General features: G+C 53.4%; 1 protein-coding gene across 2 annotated transcripts in view; it reads right to left on the bottom strand.

Annotated features, from left to right (window-relative positions):
* The window catches only part of PTPRA (protein tyrosine phosphatase receptor type A), an 80,542-nt gene extending 66,622 nt beyond the window's left edge, over window positions 1–13,920 (bottom strand). For both annotated transcript variants that reach the window (XM_082759188.1, XM_082759187.1), the window contains exon 1: window positions 13,624–13,920. The gene's annotated coding sequence lies outside the window, so the exon portion shown is untranslated. The remainder of the gene's footprint in view (window positions 1–13,623) is intronic.
* Window positions 13,921–18,434: the final 4,514 nt, after the last annotated feature.

The raw sequence follows: 18,434 nt of genomic DNA, 5'->3' as shown, positions 1-18,434 counted from the left end.
CCAAATTTCGCATCCAAACCCGGAGTGCCACCGGGAACACGGCCTCAGCCCCTCTTCCAGGCAAGGTTTGCGAGCAGGAGCGGTCCCCTGTGGTCAGCCAGCACGATGGGAAGAGGAGCCAAACCCTTTCCCTTCCATCTGCAGGGCTGATGAGCAACGAGGAGCCTTCAAAGCCCCGCTCGGCTCGCGGAAATCGCTCCGGGGCCGAATCAGGGATGTATCGCCCGGGCCATCTGAGGGAGCAGAGGCGGCTCTCCTGGAGGTGTGGGCACGGCAGCGGGGAGGCCAGGAAAACACCAGCTCTTGCGTCAAGCTGCTGGAGGGACGGGCGAATTATCCCCTTGGCAACGAGGTCAATGGGGCCTGGCGATTTTTCTCAGCCACGCGGTTTTATAAGCACACACATGTATCAAAAAATATATATATAAATATAAAAAATCCCGGTGAAATTTAACCCCAATCCCAGCTGTAGCAGCACAGGTGAGCCCCAAACACGTCTCTTTGTGCAGGGAGCTGCACATCCAGCACCTACAGACAGCAAAATCCCAATTTGTGCCCGGCACGGAGCTGGGGGCTCAATATCCCCGCTCCACCGCGACGTTTTGCCACGGCAGCTCCTCCACCTGCACTCGAGAGATCAATTCTTGGTATTTCTCAAGTCCTAAGGGACTCGTGCTGCAGACGCAGGCAGGAAGCAGCTCGGCATCTGCTCCCTCGTCCCCGGCCGCCCACCCCACTGCTTTGCATTCCCCTCCAAGGCACCCAAGCCTGCTGACGGCAGCTCCCAGCCCGGCCGTGCAGCAGGGCAGGCTCCCTCTAATTACCCCAGAGCCTCCAAATGAGAGGGTGAAAACGAGCCCAGCTCCTCGCCACGGCTCCTGCAGGCAGGGGCCACGCTCCCCAGCCTGCCAGCATCCGCGGACACCCCCCATGAATTTATTTTTCCAGGGGTTTAAAACATGAAGGAGAAAAACTTGGGGAGTGCAAGGGGTGACCGTGCGATTAGAAGGACCCACTGTGTCTCTGCAGGCTGATTACAAGCAATTTATATGCAAGCAACATAAATCATTCCCCGTTTTTCTAGGAAAATGCCCAATCCCATGCTGATTTTCACGCTTTCCAAATCCCGTTGACTTCAGAGGGACTGCCTGCGGCATAAACCACCCGACTGCAGCATCCCAGCAGCACAGAGCGACCCCCTCCCATCCCACTGCTCCCAAATCCCATCACCCAAACCCCAAACGGGTGCTGAGGCTCAGCCAGTGATCAATCACAGCCCAATTAGGGCTGGGCAAACGAATAAGAAACGAGAGAGAAAGGCAGAGGGCTGAGTTTTCCCCTATTTCCTTGGGTAATACTTCGATTTTTTTTTTGAGCTTTGATTTTTTCCAGCCTCCAAAGCCAAGAAGCTGCCCAAAAGATGCGAGGCTTTCGGATACAGCTGGGTTCCTCCTGAAGGTGATGGGAGAGACCGGGTTCCCAGTCCGACCAGTTCAAACTGGGGTGGGGAAGCAGCGGGGTGCTCCAACCCCAGCCCAGCCGGCAGCAGAGGGAGCGGGGCAGGGATCTGGAAGCAGAAGCTCGAAACCAAACCAAAAGGAGCCCGGAGGCAGTTCCGTGCTCGGGAACCTCTCGCAGAGGAGGTTTAAGGAACTCCCAGGGCTGCCAAAAAATAAAAAAAAAAATCAAAAATCAAATCAGAGCAGGGCGAGAATTCACAACAAACCCACCCGCTCGGCTGGGGGAAAGCAAAATCACGCAGAGATCCACCGGCAATGACAGCCCAAAGGCTGCGTTTTGTTTGGGTGCTGTTTGTTTAGGAGCTCTGCGCCTTTCCTCCCCCTAAAAATTAAAAAAAAAAGCATAAAAACGCCGTTCTGAAGCAGCTTTGTTTAAGAATTAACCCTGCATTCACAGCCAGAAATTAGCGTCCTTCGTTTGTAGCTTCGGTCGGTCCTTAAAGGATGAAGAGATAATTAGAGAAGGAAAGGATAATGAGATGCACCTGAATTAGGACTCCCTCCCCGGCCTTTTACAACAAATCCTTCAAAGGCCAGCGTTTTGCAGAGCTCTAGGAAACCAGGCTTTAGGAAAAAAATCAAACAAAACGCATTTATCCCAGAAAGAAAAGGAGCAGAACAATCAAAGTCCCGGGCGTTTGCTCCGAGGAGACATCTGGGAAGGTGAAAGGAGGAAGCGAGGGGGGAAAATGGACAGAAAACAGCGCTGCATCCAACACCCGGGCACTGCAGGCTGTGAAATCTCGCTCGGTTATACACACAAATCCCCCTACAGAGGGCTGGACCTGTCCCCAGGTCTCCAAGAGCCCTGAACGTCCCCAAACTCCCTGTAGGACCCCGCTCGTTCCCCTGGTGTGGAGTTTGGTGGCCTCTCTGCTCCCATCCCCACAACCATTATTTGAATTTTTAGCTTCCCCATATTGACAGAGAGATTCTTGAGCCCAATCCCAAACAATTAAATGCAAGAATTACGCAAAAGAAGGCGCCCAACAAGCTTTGGTGTCCCCTCCTCTTCCCCGAAATGGGATGCGAGACTCAGAGCCTGGCTCAGGGCCTCGGGTCCCCATTGATATCAAAAAAAAAAAAAGGGTGAAAAAAGGGATGGGGACACAACACCTCGACCAGGAGCATCCCCAGGAGGTTCCAGCGTTGGCTGCTCAAAGAGCAAAGTTTCTTGGGACCCCAGCTTGATCTTAGCTTAAAAAAAATTAATTTCTGGTAAAGAACGCAGGTCTCCAAACATGCCAGCTGCACCCAGATTCATCATTTTTCTCCTAATTTATAAAATCTATAAATTTACGGAGCCATAAGCCCGGCTCTCTTAACCTCTGAGGACCAGGATCACAACCTCCAGCCCCAAAACGCTCCTAAAAAAGCGACCTGCCAAACGCCAAGCCGAAAGGCAGCGACAAAACCCCACTCCCAGCCCGATGCCCTGCCAAATAATTGTTTTTCCCACCCAGGAGCAAAGGTTACAATTACAGCGAGAATGAGTCAAGCCGGAAAAGACCTATTAAAAAAAAAAATAAAAAGGGGAAAAAAATGGAAAGGTTGTAACGAAAACGCGTGGGGGGTTGTCAGCCCGGACAGGGGCTGAGTTTTGCCTGGCACCTTGCTCTGCCCAAGCCGCCAGGCAAAAATTAAAAGTTTTGGGTTCAAACCAGACCCACGCTGCTCATCCCGTGCCTCTAACGCTTCGCCACGAGGAGCTCTGCATCTGTTTTGCTTTGAGGCTTTCGGCGGTGACTCAATGTTATCTGCAGCTTCGGACGGCCGCAGATAAAGCGGTCCGGAGGTTTTTCTTCCCTCGCCCTAGCAGCGGAGGCCAAGCTGGTTAAATTTGACACGAGGAGAGGGTCCCGACTTTTTTATCCTGGCTGATGAAGGTTGTAAAGAGGCAGGGGGGTTAAGGAAAGCGCAGCCTGTGCCCAAAAGCCACCCCAAAGAGTTATTTGGGGTTTAACCTTCGCAGGCTCCGGGCAGGGCAGGTAGCCGAGCCCCACGGCCCTTCAGCAGCAGCGAGGAACCTGAAATAAAAAAAGGAGGAAGGAAGCATCCCTGTGCCCAGGGACTTGATGAACTCGCTAATAGGAGCCAGCAGCACCCCGTTAGGGTGGCTGACACCGTGCAGGCACAAGGGAGAGCCGGGGCTGCTCGGTTTGGGGACGAGGAGGGTTTGGGATCCCCTCCGAGGAGGGTTTGGGATCCCCTCTGTGCCCACCAAACCCCACAGGGAGGTGCGGAGAGGCCAGAGCCAGGCTCTGCTCAGCGCTGCCCAGAGGCATTTTGGTATTTTTCACCCCAAAATACCTCCCAGGCTCCAGCACGGGCTCCTTTTGGCCACGGGACCCTTCCACGAGTTTATCCAGCCACCACCCAGGGGAGCACGATGCCCCCGGGCACCTCGCCCCATGGCACGGAGGCGCTCACACGGCTGGTGGCACGCTCCCGAGAGGGTGCCGGCGGCCCCAAAAGGGGACATTTGGGGCCGTCAGCCCCGGGTTTCACAGCGTTAACCCACGCCAACACAAACAAGCAGTGCCCTACAAACCTCCCAGCTTCACGCCGCGCTCCTCATTAGCGCTCCGCGGGCCGAGAAGCGAGAAGAACTGGTTTGAAAAGAGGGAGGAAAAAAAAAAAAAAAAAGAAAGAAAAATACAGATGACTCCTGATAACGTGTCTAATTCATAAAGCACAAACTCAACAGGCTCGTTCAGTCTGTGCGCCCCATCTGCTTTGCCTTCAGCCCGGCTGCTTCCCGTATCCACGAGCACCCTTTTCCATACGGCGCTCGCTGCGTGCTGACAAGCCCAAGGCACCCGGGCACACACGCTCCCCTGCAGCATCCCCACGCGTCCTTATGTTCTCCTCGGAGGCAGAAGGGACGAGCAACGAGAGATGTGAACGTCCTGGGTGCAAAGGACGGAGCCGAGACATTGAGGCCTTACAAAAAAAAACCCTACAAATGTAGGAGTTTGCCCTAAATCGGCCGTTCTGCCTGGCTTTAGGTAGGCACTGTAAAGCCACGACTCCATAAATGCTCACGTTATTTACTCAGTCGTGCTTTAAATGATGTGGCAATCAACCCAAATGAAGTGCTGAATGATGATTTATGGAGATTTATCCGTGGAGAGACCACACAGAGCTCCCTGATGCCACCGGCTGGAGCCAGGATACCCAAAGTTCAGGTTTGGAAGAGCCACACCGCAGCGTCCTGCCAACACGAAGCATCCCGACACTCCTGCGAACGCACACTCCGTCTCTAAAAGCTTTGAAGGAAGCAATAATAATAAAAAATGAGTACTAAAACCTAGGAGCAGGACCTCTCCATCGCTGAGAAGAGCCAGGGATGGGATGGGGGAGATGGAGAGGCACAGGGAGCGCCCGCAGCAAGCAGGGCAAGCTGCTTCTGCCGCTTGGAAATGGGAAAGGGAAGGGGTCGGGAGGAAAACCGGCACTGGGACAGAGGCAAGGGCAATCTCTGCTCCTTTACAAGGCTGCCGAACACCAGGAAGCCACTGAGCACACGCTGCTGAGAGCCCTGGGGTGGTCATTTACCCCAGCTAATGAGAAAAACACCACCACAACTCCCCCTGCTAGAGAGGGCCGTTCAGTTTTCTTTTCTTCCCGGGTCAGGAGGACGCAGGGTTTCACTCCCCTGGGTGGCTTTCACCAAAATTGAAGTCTTTCAACAATTTTAAAGCCTCCAGAGGCAGAGGGGATGCCCACAATTCCACGTAAGCGTCTCCTCTGTTGCTTCATGCACGCCTGAACACCCCAGCACGACTCAGAGCTTGGAAATTCAGCCTCTTGCCCTCTCTGCCTGTAGCAGGAGGGAGGAAAAATGGGAGCGAGCGAGCAGCAGCCTCTGGGGAAAGCCCGAGCCACACCTTGGATTACGCAGGAGAAACGAGCCCAGAGCCTCGACCAAGCCAAACGGGGGAAAACCAAACCCTAACTGAAGGGAAACCTTCAGGAATTTGGTGCAGGTGGCTTGTTTGCATCCCAACTGCAAGGCCAAGCCCCCTTGGGCTCAATCCCACCCAGGGGGTGGCTACGGAAAGGAGCGGGGAGGATCCTGCGAGCGCAGCAAAATCCCTCCCCGAGCTGCAGGGCTCTGGCTCCAACATCCCACAGCTCCGGGGCCGTCCAACCCTTGGGGTTTGCCCTGGCCCAGCTCCATCCTGCACAGCCCTACGGGTCCACCAGGAGGGAGAATTGGTGTTTGTGAAGCAGGGGGAGCATCAGGCATCAGGATCGCTCTGTCCAAGGAACGACGGAGCAGCGATGGGGAAATCCAAGTCCACGGATTCATTCGCCAGACCCCTCTCTCAAAAATAAACCCAGAAAGCACGGATGAATGCTGGACCCTCACCCTGACACGTCCCTATAGGGCTGGAAGCCCTACAGGAGCCAGAAGAGCCAAGGTGTGGGGTGAACTGCTTGAAGGCGAGCAGCTTTCCTTTGGATGCAGATTTCCAGAGCGCTTCCAGCAGCTTTTCTTCTTTTTCCTCTCCTACTGATTACTTGGGAACGGGGCTCAGGCAGATAGGAACACAAATAACAAGCCCAAAAATTTAACCAGGCTCGCTGGCTACACCAGGACGGTTTTTTGGGGTAGAGCAGGGCAGCAGCGTTGGAATAGGCACAGAAAAAAAAAAAAAAAAAAAAAAAAAAGTTTCCACGGGAGCTTGTTGCTTTAAAATCAGATGGATGAGATCACCTCGGCCCCCGGAGCACGCTGTTTCCTAATGCTTTGCCCAGACCGATTGCAAATGTCAAAAGCGATGTTGGTTTTTTGGTTTTGTTTTTTTTTAACTTTTTTTTTTTTTTTTTTTTTTTTTTTTTTAATTTTCAGGCTCTTCTGCCTTTCCCATTATAAAGGCAATTATCGGCGCAGCCTGATTACAGCATCTCCCGTCACACGGCACCCGGCAGGGGCTGCAGGGACAGCTTGCTTTTCGAAAGGAGTTAGGGAAACTCATACCCATCCTTCAGAGCTCGCTGCTCACATCCCAAGAAGATTTTGGGGCTGCCCCTGCCTTCCTGCAAGGGAAGAGCATCCCTCCCAGAAAGCTGTCTTCGAAAAAATACCCGAATTTCCTTGACTAAAGCAACGCGCACGGGGCTAAAATGAAGGCAGCTTCAGCTCCTCGTCCCCGACACATCTTGCGAGATGTAGTTCTTGGATAACCCGGAGTGGAAATTAGCCCTACAAGCTGGGAACAGCTGGATGCAGAGAGTTAAACAAGATCGCCTCGGCGGGTCACATCTGCTTTCCACATTTCCACCTCCTCCCAGCAGAAGGAGGGGAAGGCAGGCGGTCGGGGCACCCTGCGCAGTCACGAGCCCTGCTGTGGGTTACTCGGGGTCCTCCGCATCAGATGTTAAGGATAAATAAGTGAAATCAGGAGCAAATTCCCTTCTCCACCACCCCATGCCCATGCAGTCCCACGGTCGACCCTGCCTGAGCTGGCTCAGCCTAAATCAGACACGGTCCGGCACGTGCAGGAAAGAGGGAACGGAGAAATAAGCTTTTAAAAACCCCAAAACACCGAAATCTTGCATGGGCTCACCTCTGCTACGTGCCAACGGGAGCAGAGCACTGAAATCTGCTAAGCCCGACTGCCAAAGATGCCGAGGTTCGGCGCCTTATTTTTAATAACGCATCCTCTGTGCCGGGCTCTGCGGCAAAAAGGCAAGGAAATAATCCCAAACCCATCAATTTCAGAGCTAGGTCCACAACAGGACAGACCAAACCTGGGCTCAGACATGGACTAAAGCGGCTCTTTTATTAGTAAGAATGGGTTTAGGCACTGCAAACAGCCAGTTTCTCTCCTCCATACCTCTCCATCCCCGTTTTCCCCAGGTCTCCGACTTGTGCCCAGCGCCCCTGCAACCGGGACAGAGCCCGGAAGCAGGGTTTGGGGTCAGACCCACCACGGGAGCGACTTGGAGAACACGATTTGAATCCTCCGTAAGCTTTAAAGCATTTTATTCAATGTTCTGACCGCTTCAAAGCAAAATCAGTTCCCAGCTTCCAAAATCGGATGAGGTAAGGTTATAAAAAAATGATAAAATTGACTCTAACCTAGCACCCAGGGGTCATTTGGGGGCACATCAGACAACCACAGACAAATTGGGGCCGTAAAATACACAGAAGAACACTGAAGGGCTACAAAAGGTCCCCGAAAGACTCATTTTTAGGGGGACTTGGAATGGTGGCAGGTCTCTGATGGGGCAGCTCTCGGGTAACAGGGATGCAGGTGGGCAGCCCAAGCCCAAATGATGGGTTTGGGTCACTGCAGGCTTGGTGCAGCCTGGCTCTCTTGCAAGAAAAGACTTAATAATATACAAATAAATAAATAAAAGTCGAGGGAAAGCAGTAGGAGAACCGTGATTCCTTCCAGAGCAGAGCCTTTTACTGTGGAGGGCAGCAGGAAGGCAGTTTTATGTCCCTGATGCTTACAGTGCACTCAACCCCCTAAACAGATCTTCAACCCCATAGCCACTTTGGTACTTCCACCCTAAAAAACCCAACGCGTTACCCTTGAATTCCTAATCCTGGTGCAGAAAAATGGATTATCACAGCCGAAAGGTGGGCAGCAAAATGACACAGCACCGCATCTGCCCCTCTTGCGACCCTTTTCCCAAGGGGATCAAGGCAGAGCCTGTAGGGTTTGGAGGGGGCTGCCACGGCTACAGAGCATCGTGCCCGGGTGGGAGGCCTCAGCACCGATCTGAAAGCCCATGTTAATTCATTAATTCATTAATTACCTCCGTTTCTGAAGCTGCATCGCCTTTGTGAAGCAGCAGAGCCAGAGAAATTCAGCACAGAGCATCAAGAGTTCCCTTAAATCTCCGTTCTGCACCACGTTTCTTAAGCTCTGGGACACCGAACAGCCCGAAATGAAGCTCCCGGCAGGCACAGCACCTTCCCCGTGCCACTCATCCTATAAGAAGCTGCACTGAGAAACGCCGCGAGGAAGCCTCAAATCGTGATTTTTCAGGATTCTCACCCAAAGCGAGCCGAAGCATCACTGGGTTTGAACTCACCCTCTGCGCCCGGCTCACACCCAGACCGCAGGTGAACCTCCATTCCCCAGTTTCAGCGGCTTTCAGAGGTAAAAAAAAGTAATTTTTTTCAGCCCTACGGTTCAAAAGGGTGTTGGGGAGGGCTGGGCTTCGCTCCGCTTGGTCTGGAGAGGAAAATCTCAGCACGGAGGCAATGGGGACCCACCAGAAAGGCGTCCTCGAGACCCCAGAGAGGAGGGGATGCTCTTAAAGACCACGTTGTGTGGACAGACAAGGCTGCAGGACGGACGTCCCACACCTCCTTTAAGCATGCTGGATGATGGGAATCGAACTCAGGCTCATCCTTTGTCGCTTATCTCCATAGATCAGCGAGAAACTTCTCTCAAGGGAGAAACTTCGCCTCAAACTGCCCCAAAGTCCTCACTAGGGGCTGGGTTGGAGCTCTCACCCCCAGCTCCCCGCTGGATTCGAATTAAAAATAATAAATCAAATATTACCTAAGCACTGTAGATGAGTCCAGGAATGGAAACGATGCCAGATGAGCTGGTTAAAGATTTTTATAAGAAAGATTTTTATAAGAAAAGGTTCTTCCACCACCCTAGGGGCAGGTGGACAGCCTGCCCGGGGTGATTTTGCCAGCCTGTGCAGGCTATCGGAGCCCAAATGCAAATTCAGACAGCAATAGACACACAACAACACCTCCAAGGTAGTTTTCCAGCCACCAGGGTACCTAAAAAGAAGCCCCTGCCACCGAGTCAAAGACCCTGCCTCGTCCCCGACCCGCCGTCTGAATGAGGATGCAAATTGTACACGGCGCCTGGGATTAAGAACATCTCTCTGTCTGTACCTAAATAGGTTTAAAGCCTCCTCGAGAGAAAATCTGGAGGATTATCCGCGCGTCCCCGATTTATTATTCATTCCCAACTCATTTCCATTCATCCCGCATTCAGCATTTGGGATATGTGGCACTCGCCTCTCCTAGGAGCCGCAGCTTTTGCGGGGTGGAAAGCAGCGCCCTGCTGACCCGGCACCACAGAGGGCTGGGGGGGAGATTTGGGGCCGTATTTCTGCTTACAGACTGCCTGACCACGTGCACAAGAAGGAATTCCCACGTCCGAGGCTCTGTGATTCACAGCAGCCGGTTTGGAAACGGGTGAAATCGAGAGGTTTTGGTGGATCCGCTCACCCGAACGCAAAACCCTTTATTTTTTCCAGCTCCTCCAGCACATCCCTCGGTGCTTTGCTGCTGGAACAAAACGGAGGTGATTATCTGCTGGCATGGAAGCAGCGAGGGAAATTTTGCCTCAGGAAACAGCCCGGACCCTCAGGTTTGGTGCCAGCACATCCCCACGCCGCGCTCGGTGCCTGGAACAAAAGGCTGCCCCTTTCCCAGAGCGCCGCTGGAATCCGTGGAAACCACTAAAATGCTTTTCCTTTCTTATTTTTTTTTTTAATTTTTTTTACCAAAAGCAGATTCTGTTCCTCATAGCTCTCCTCTCACTCAGATTTCCTTCCCCGAGGGCTGAGCGCCGCCGCTCAGAAGCTCCTCGTGCCGCCGTGCCGCCCTCGTGGTGCCTTCTGCCTCGCCGTCCCACCTGAATTTCACCCTTGGCTTTTCCTCCTCCGACCTCTTCTCGCCGCCGAGGCACGCTGCTCCTTCCCCGACTCCCTTCCTTCTCCAGCAGCTCTCCTCCAGCCTCTCAGCCCCACATTTTCTCCCCACACCAACTCTCGGATCTTCCCAGCTCACGCCGCCCGGCCCGCGGCGCTTCTGCAGGTCCTCCCTTTCCTCTCCTTTTATTTTTTTTTTAGGATGAGTAAACAGAAAAACCTCCCGCAGATGTGCCCACACCTCTCTTCGGGTCACGCCGATGCTGATCTGAAAGCCCCCGAGGACGCGATTGCTGCTGCAGAGGGGGAAGCAAGAGGTGCCCAACGGGGCGCACGCCGTCGACAGCGGCACTCGGAGCCGGTGTCACGCTCTCCGAAACCCCGGGGTGGAGCCCGAATTGAGCCAAACCCTCGGGTTTTCGTTCATCCCAAGGATCCCAGTCATTTCGAAACCTCCGGGCGGGGATAGCAGGGGCAGGCAGGCATCCAAAAGGGAGGTTCGCCGAGCCAGAGTGCGCTCGGGCGCTGCTGGATTCCCTGCTCAGACCTGAGCCCGGGCTGCCCGTCACCCTTACCCAACGCGGAGCCTGCAAGCTGCAGCACGTCCAGCTCCGTTCGTAACGCTGCTACGCGGCTCCAGCTCCCCGGGACCTCTCCGCTCGTTCCTCCAGCAGGTTTTGATTCGTTTCTATTCCAGCCTCGAAGCGTTTCGGACCCCCCAGCGTCCCGAATCCGGGTCAGGAGGGTGAGGGGAAGGAGCCTGCCTGCCCAGACGGAGCAGAAAAAAAGCCACGGCTTGAGGCAGGCGACAAAAAGCTTCGTTTTGGGGAGGGGACGAGGAGGTCCGAGGCTTTTCCCCAAGCGCCTCCTGCTCCGTGGCCGTGGCTCATTCATTCCCCGCCAGCTCCTGCAACATCAACACGGCTCCGACGGCACGCGGCCCCGCACGCCCCAGCGAGCAGGCGGGCGGCCAGCCTGAGGGATTTGGGGTTTTCTCGCCCGTTGTCGGGTTTAGAGCCGCCGCCTCCACGCTCCCAGCGTGCTGGGACACACCAGCAGCCACGCTCTGCTCCCAAATCCTGGTTTCTGACAGCAAAAGAGCTCGCCCCCCGACCCCGACAGCCTCACTGATGTCCCGAGGAGGCCTCCACCCCTCATCCAGCCCCAAAAATCCCATTAGGGAATAGGGGATGGAGGCGCAGAGATGTTCACCACCAGCTTCCAGGAGCAGGCTGGTGAAATTCGAGGGCTCCTAAAGGAGTTGGATGGAGAAAAATTGAGGCTGAGCCACCTGACAACCGTGTGGATACTCCCTGTGCCCAAGAAGGGGGCTTCAAGGGTTTTTATGGGTTTATCAAAAGGAAAACAGCCAGGAATAAAGCTGGCTGACACACTTGTGGCTGCTGGAGGAATAGGAAGGTCCTTAAGCCACGCCGAGGACCAGCTGTTCCCAGGGAAGATGCAAAAAAAATCACCCCAGACACTCAGGGAACCGCTTACTTATGGGGAAATCTGCCCCTAATCCCTGCGCGCACCGATTAAGCACCGCGGCGCGCCCCCCAGTATTTAATTAAATATTAATATTAAATATTAATCCCTCCTCAGGATTAATAGGACGCTCCAGTTACCCAATTCAGAGCGATCCCGACCCCATTTCCACCCCGAAACACCAGGAACACAGCAGCGTTTGGCGAGGAAATCCCAATACCCGGAGGGGTTGGGAGCAAAACCTCCGACGGCCCTAAAAGCAGCCCGGCAGCAGCAGGGAAGGAGTTAAGGGCAACGGGATGAATCAGCCCACAAACACGGACATTTCCTACCTGTTCCCATTTAAAAGGTTTCCACCGCAGCAGCGGGAACAGACGAGGCGTTGGGTTGGGTTTAAAAGGAAAAAAATCGGGTTGCGAACGAGACCGAGAAACCCCACGGCGAGCAGAGGGGGAAGGTGGCACCGCCGGGGTCCTCCCCATCTCTCCCCTATAAAATTTATCCCAAAGCACGGACGGGAAACCAAATCCCCGAGTATTTTCGGAGCACCCCCTGCCAAGGGATGGGGGAGTGGGGGGGGATTCCCGAAGCTCTGGGCACGGCCCCGCTGCTCCTTGCGAAACTTCCCAGCTGGGCTGGGATTCCTTCCCGCGCCGCTCTTCGGGGTTTTAACGTCGCTCCATATTTAGCAGGAGGAAAAAAAAAAATAATAAAAAAAAAAAAATAAAAACTAAACCCAGCTTCCCTTCCTTCCTGTCACATTTTCCATCCTTGCTGACATCTACGCTGAGAAAGGAGGAGCGGGGGTGAGTGTGGGAGCGCCCGGCAAAGCCCTCGGGTGCTGTGGGACCAGCACACGCCGGCCCCGTAAAGTTTTAGGGCCCTGATATTGGGGTGGGAGCTGTCAGCAATCCCGCAGAGTCTGATGGGGGAGGTGGGAGGGTCCCCGGCCCCAAGCCATGGCTCACGCGTGGGGTGGGGGCAGGCGGTGCTGGCCCCATAGCGGTGACCCCATCCCAAATCCCGTGCTGGGGCTGGTTAATGGGGGAAAACCCCGTGCGGACATGGGGAGGAGGAGGAGGAGGAAGATGAGGAAGGAAGAGGAGGAGGAATATGATGAGGAAGGCTAGGAAGAATAGGAGGAGGAAGATGAGGAGGAGGAATATTGGGAAGAGGAGGAAGAAGAGGAGGAGGAAGGAAGAAGTGGAGGAAAGTGAGGAAGACGAGGAAAGATAGAAGGAGGAAGATGAGGAGGAAGAGGAGGAAGACTTGGAAAAATAGGGGAAGGAAGATGATGATGATGAGGAGGAGGAATACTGGGAAGAAGAGGAGGTGGAGAAGGAAGATTAGGGAGAGGAGGAGGAGAGAGGAGTCAGAAGAGCAGGAAGGGGAGGAAGACGAAGATTAGGAAGAAGAGGAGGAGGAAGAGGAGGGAGATGAAGACGAGGAAGACTGGGAAGAAGAGGAAGATGAGGAAGACTTGGAAAGAAAGGGGAAGGAAGATGACGATGAGGAGGAGGAGGAATATTGGGAAGAAGAGGAGGTGGAGAAGGAAAATTAGGAAGAGGAGAGGAGTAAGAAGAGCGGGAAGGGGAGGAAGATGAGGAGGAAGAGGAGGAAAATTAGGAAGAGGAGGAAGATTGGGAAGAAGAGGGGGGTGAAGAAGAGGAGGTGGGGAGGGAAGATCTGGGAGGAGAGGAGGAGAAAGAGGAGGAAGAGGAGGGAGAGGAGGGAGATTGGGAAGAGGAGGAGGAGGAAGATGAGGAAGAAGCTTAGGGAGGAGGAAGAGGAGGAGGAGGAGGAGGAAGAGGAGGAAGATTAGGAAGGAGGAGGAGGAGGCAGATTGGGAATAAGGAAGAGCAGGAGAAGAAGAAGAAGAAGAAGGAGGAGGAGGAGGAGGAGGAGGAGGATGTACAGGACCCCCCAGCCCTCCCTCCCCCCCTCCCTGCCCCCCCCCTTCCCCTCTCACCTCTGTGCAGCGGGGCCGGGCGGGCACCCCCCGGGCACCCCCTGTGCTCCCCCCGTTTTCCCCCCGCTTTCCGCCGCTCCGCTCGCTGCGAGGCCGCGGCGGCCGCGACCATTGACGGGCCGCGGGGGGGGGGTTGAGGGGGGGGGAGAAGCAACAGCGGGGCTGGAGCCGAGGCTGGGGCTGGGGCTGGGGCTGGAGCCGCCGCTTCCTCCTCGTCCTCCTCCTCCTCCTCCTCGGCCGCGTTTTGGGGAGGGGGCTCCGGGGAGGGGGCTCCAAGGCGGGGGGGGGGGGGGCTCCGGGCCCTCAGCGGCGCCCCCGCCGCCGCCCGCCCGCTGCCGGTGCCGCCGCCGCCATGGTGCGGCCGCAGGCGGGGCGCGCTGCGCCAGGGGGGGCGTGGTCAACGCGGAGGGGGGCGGGGTTAGGGGCGGGGTTAGCACGAAGGGGGCGGGGCTAAAGGGGGAATTGGCGCGCCCCGCTGGTGGTTAATTTGGGGGGGGTGTTCATTGGCCTGGGTTATGTTCATTAGGCGATCCGGCTAATTGCGGGGCCTCTCCGAGCAGGTTGCCCCCAGCGCCATCCAGCCTGGGGTTGGGGTAGTGATGGGGTGGGGCGTCGCCACCCGCCCAGTGACGAATATTTTTCCTAATGTTTAATATTGATATTTAATGTATATTTTATATATTTATAATTATATATTTATAAATTATATTATATATATTTATATAATATTTATTATATGATATATATTTATAAATATATATTTGTATATTTATGTTTATATTTATATATTTATATATATACATTGACATATATTTTATATATTTTTATACATATTCATATATACATATGTTTATTTATATATATGTTATATATTTATATATATTTATTATTTATTTATAATATATTATAAAATTTATAATATATATTATAAAATTATAAATATATATGATATATTAATTATATTAATAATTAATTAATCATTTATATACTTAATGTATAAATATATACATTATAACATATATTATAAAATTATAAATTACAAAATTTATATATATAATATATATTATAAAATATATTTATATAGATATCTATCTATATTTATATCTTTTTTATTTTTATATTTATTTATATTTATATTTTTATATTATTAATTTAATTTCTATTTAATATTTCCTAATATCTATATCTCCTAATATTTCACCGAAATCTGCCCTTTTTTAGCTTAAAACCACCCCCCTTGTCCTATCGCTGCCCCCCTGACACAAAGTCCCCTCCCTGCTGTGTCCACACAGAGGTGCTGAGCCCCCTGAGAAGGGCAGAAGGGGACAATTCCCTCCCTCACCCTACCACCACGCTGCCCCATTTGGGGTTTCTCCCCAACCCACAACCCCAAGCCCTCAGGGCAGCCCCCAACCCTCACTCCCCACCTCCCCAGCCCGTATTTGCTCTTGGGGTCGCCCCAGCTCTCCTCGCAGCCCTTCCCTCCAGCACATCAAACGCACGATGGACCCAGTAATAGTGCAGCTTCCCCACAGCGGGATCCCAACCAAACCAGAACGAGCTCAGAGCGAAATAAAACCTGCAGCTTCCTCTCGCCTTACGGTTGGGGAATCCTCAATGCTCCCAAGTCGTTCGGTCACTGCTTGCCACCACTAAAACTGCAAGAAAAATCGCATTTCTAACCATAAAAATCCCAAATTCTGCCTTTTCGTGGGGCGGAGACCTCCGTCCCTCTGAGGACGCGGCTGCACCCACACAGCAACACCCCGGGTATCGATGGGTGGGTGAGAAACCACAGCCACCAGGCTGTGACATAAGCCACCACCGCCAGCCCAGCTCAACGCTAACCCCGTGAGCTGCTTGCGGTACAAATAAATGTTTGTTGCTAAGCCTTTGCCTTTATTTAGATGCAAAAAGAGGCAAACCTGAGCGGAGCAGGGCGTGCCACGCTCTGCCCTTTCCATCCACAGCTCTCTTACGATTTGTTTTAAACCTGAGTTTGGGCTCCAAGCAGGGTTGAGCATCCTCCTCCTGGGTGATCTGCTGGTTGGGGTGGCTGGATGTGGCCCTGCTGCTGCCTCTGCTCCCCCTCCTGCCCCTGGGCTGTGTGCCACAGAGCTGGGAGATTCCCAAAATGCTGCTGCCATCTGCTGGCACCGGCCTCCTGGTGGGGCCGGGGTGATGCCAGCCATCGCCTCCTCGCTCAGCATCACCGCTTTGGGGGTAAAAAGAGCGGTTTCGTTTCTCCTCAGGATGGTCCCCTCATTGCGGAAGACTGGGATTGAATGGAAAAAAAGGCAGGAGGAGAAGCTGCTTCAGGAGGGGACACAGCAGATGTAGCCCTGCATGAAGGAAAGCAGCTTCAGCTCTTCCCCAAAAACTGCTGGCAGCGATTGCTGCTGCACGAACCGTGCTCGGGAGCAAGCCTCACACCTCCCTGGGCAAATACACCCGACTTTTGGTCCCCAGAATTAAGGCTTCAGGCTCCCGAAGCCTTTCAGGAGAACAGACACAGAGGGAGACTTAGTTATTGTGGAAAAGAAGCGGTCAGGGCAGGAAGGATGCCAGAAATGTACACCTGGTGCCACCATGAAATTTATTTTGCTAAGGATATTCGATGAGAAAGGAAGCCAGCGGTAAGGAAGGGAGAGAAAAGTAGGAAGTTAAAGCCTGGATCTTACCTGGAGATGCCGTGCTGCCGATTGAAGAAACCCCTCCTGACCTCTAAAAGCTCAGGGCACCGTCTGGAGATGGGCTTCGTGGAGAAAACACCAGCCTGGACTCGGCATCGCTGCCACGAAAAAAAAACCCTCGCAGCCAGAGCTTTCTCCTCGATCTCATCGACCTAAACCCGCCCAAACCCTACAAATAAAGCTGACTTTTGGCTGGCAGGAGCAGAGATTTTCCACCCGTGCCCGTGGGCTGCAGCGTGCCCTGTGCCGGGGGGAAACCTTCAGCCTCCTCCCCGTGGGTTTCTCCCTCCCGGCCCCACCAAGTGATATGGGGCTCTGTGGCTTTGGCCACGCTGTCGTCTCCGTTGTTATTTCTGGTGTTATCATGCAGAAGGGCTGAAGGAGGCAGGGTTGGGCTGGGTGGTTTTGGGGTTTTAGTTACTTACTTTAGCTCCCAGCCAGCATGGGTTTGTGAAGGGTAGGTCCTGCCTAACTAACCTGATTTCCTTTTATGATAAGATCACCTGTATGGTGGACCAAGGGAAACCAGCTGATGTGATTTTTTTTGGACTTCAGCAAGGCTTTTGACACGGTTTCCCATAGGATCCTACTGGACAAAATGTCCACCATACAGCTAAATAAAAACATCATACGATGGGTGAGCAATTGGCTAACGGGCAGGGCCCAAAGGGTTATGGTAAATGGGGCTGTGTCAGGCTGGCGGGCGGTCACCAGTGGGGTCCCTCAAGGCTCCATTTTAGGGCCAGTACTTTTCAATATTTTTATAAACGATCTGGATGTAGGAATAGAGGGTATTTTGAGCAAGTTTGCTGATGACACCAAACTTGGAGGAGTTGTGGACTCGAATGAGGGCGTAAAGGCCTTGCAGAGGGATCTGTACAGGTTGGAGAGCTGGGCGATCACCAACCGCATGAAGTTCAATAAGAGCAAGTGCCGGGTCCTGCACCTGGGACGGGGAAACCCTGGCTGCACGTACAGACTGGGCGATGAGACGCTGGAGAGCAGCCTAGAAGAGAGGGATCTGGGGGTCGTGGTAGACAGCAAGTTGAATATGAGCCAGCAGTGTGCCCTGGCAGCCAGGAGGGCCAACCGTATCCTGGGGTGCATCAAGCACGGCATCGCTAGTAGGTCAAGGGAGGTGATTGTCCCGCTCTACTCTGCGCTGGTGCGGCCTCACCTCGAGTACTGTGTGCAGTTCTGGGCACCACAGTATAAAAAGGACATGAAACTGTTGGAGAGTGTCCAGAGGAGGGCTACGAAGATGGTGAAAGGCCTGGAGGGGAAGACGTACGAAGAACGGCTGAGGTCACTGGGCCTGTTCAGCCTGGAGAAGAGGAGGCTGAGGGGAGACCTCATCACAGTCTACAACTTCCTCGTAAGGGGTTGTCAAGAGGCAGGTGACCTTTTCTCCATTAACACCAGTGACAGGACCCGCGGGAACGGGGTTAAGCTGAGGCAGGGGAAATTTAGGCTTGACATCAGGAGGGGGTTCTTCACAGAGAGGGTGGTTGCACACTGGAACAGGCTCCCCAGGGAAGTGGTCACTGCACCGAGCCTGTCTGAATTTAAGAAGAGATTGGACTGTGCACTTAGGCACATGGTCTGAACTTTTGGGTAGACCTGTGCGGTGTCAAGAGTTGGACTTGATGATCCTTAAGGGTCCCTTCCAACTCAGGATATTCTATGTTTCTATGATTCTACTTTGCACGCTGTGGGTGTCGAAATGGGGCTAAGGCTGAGCCTGGCGGGCAGCGGGGTGGTTGGCTGCACCGGGAGCCAAGCTGCAGCCCCAAGGTGGGCCAAAATGGGGAAAATTAAGTGTTTTGGGTGTACCTTGAGCCAAACTTCAGCCCAAATTTGGACCCCAAATGGGGAAAATGAAAGGTTTTGCTTCCACCGTGAGCCCAACTTCAGCACAAATGTGGACCTAAAATAAGGAAAATGAAGCAGTTTTCCTCCACCGTGAGGCAAACTACAGCCAAAATGTGGAGAAATTGTGGAAAACGAAGTGTTTTTCCTCCCCTGTGAGCCAAACTTCAGCCCAAATTTGGACCCTAAATGTGGAAAACGAAGCATTTTCCCTCCATTGTGAGCCAAACTACAGCCCAGATGTGGACC

The sequence above is a fragment of the Aythya marila genome (assembly GCF_965140915.1).
Source record: "Aythya marila genome assembly, chromosome: 4".
NCBI lineage: Eukaryota > Metazoa > Chordata > Aves > Anseriformes > Anatidae > Aythya > Aythya marila.
Note: the sequence above shows the minus strand (reverse complement) of the source record. Positions and strands in the feature narration are given on the sequence as shown.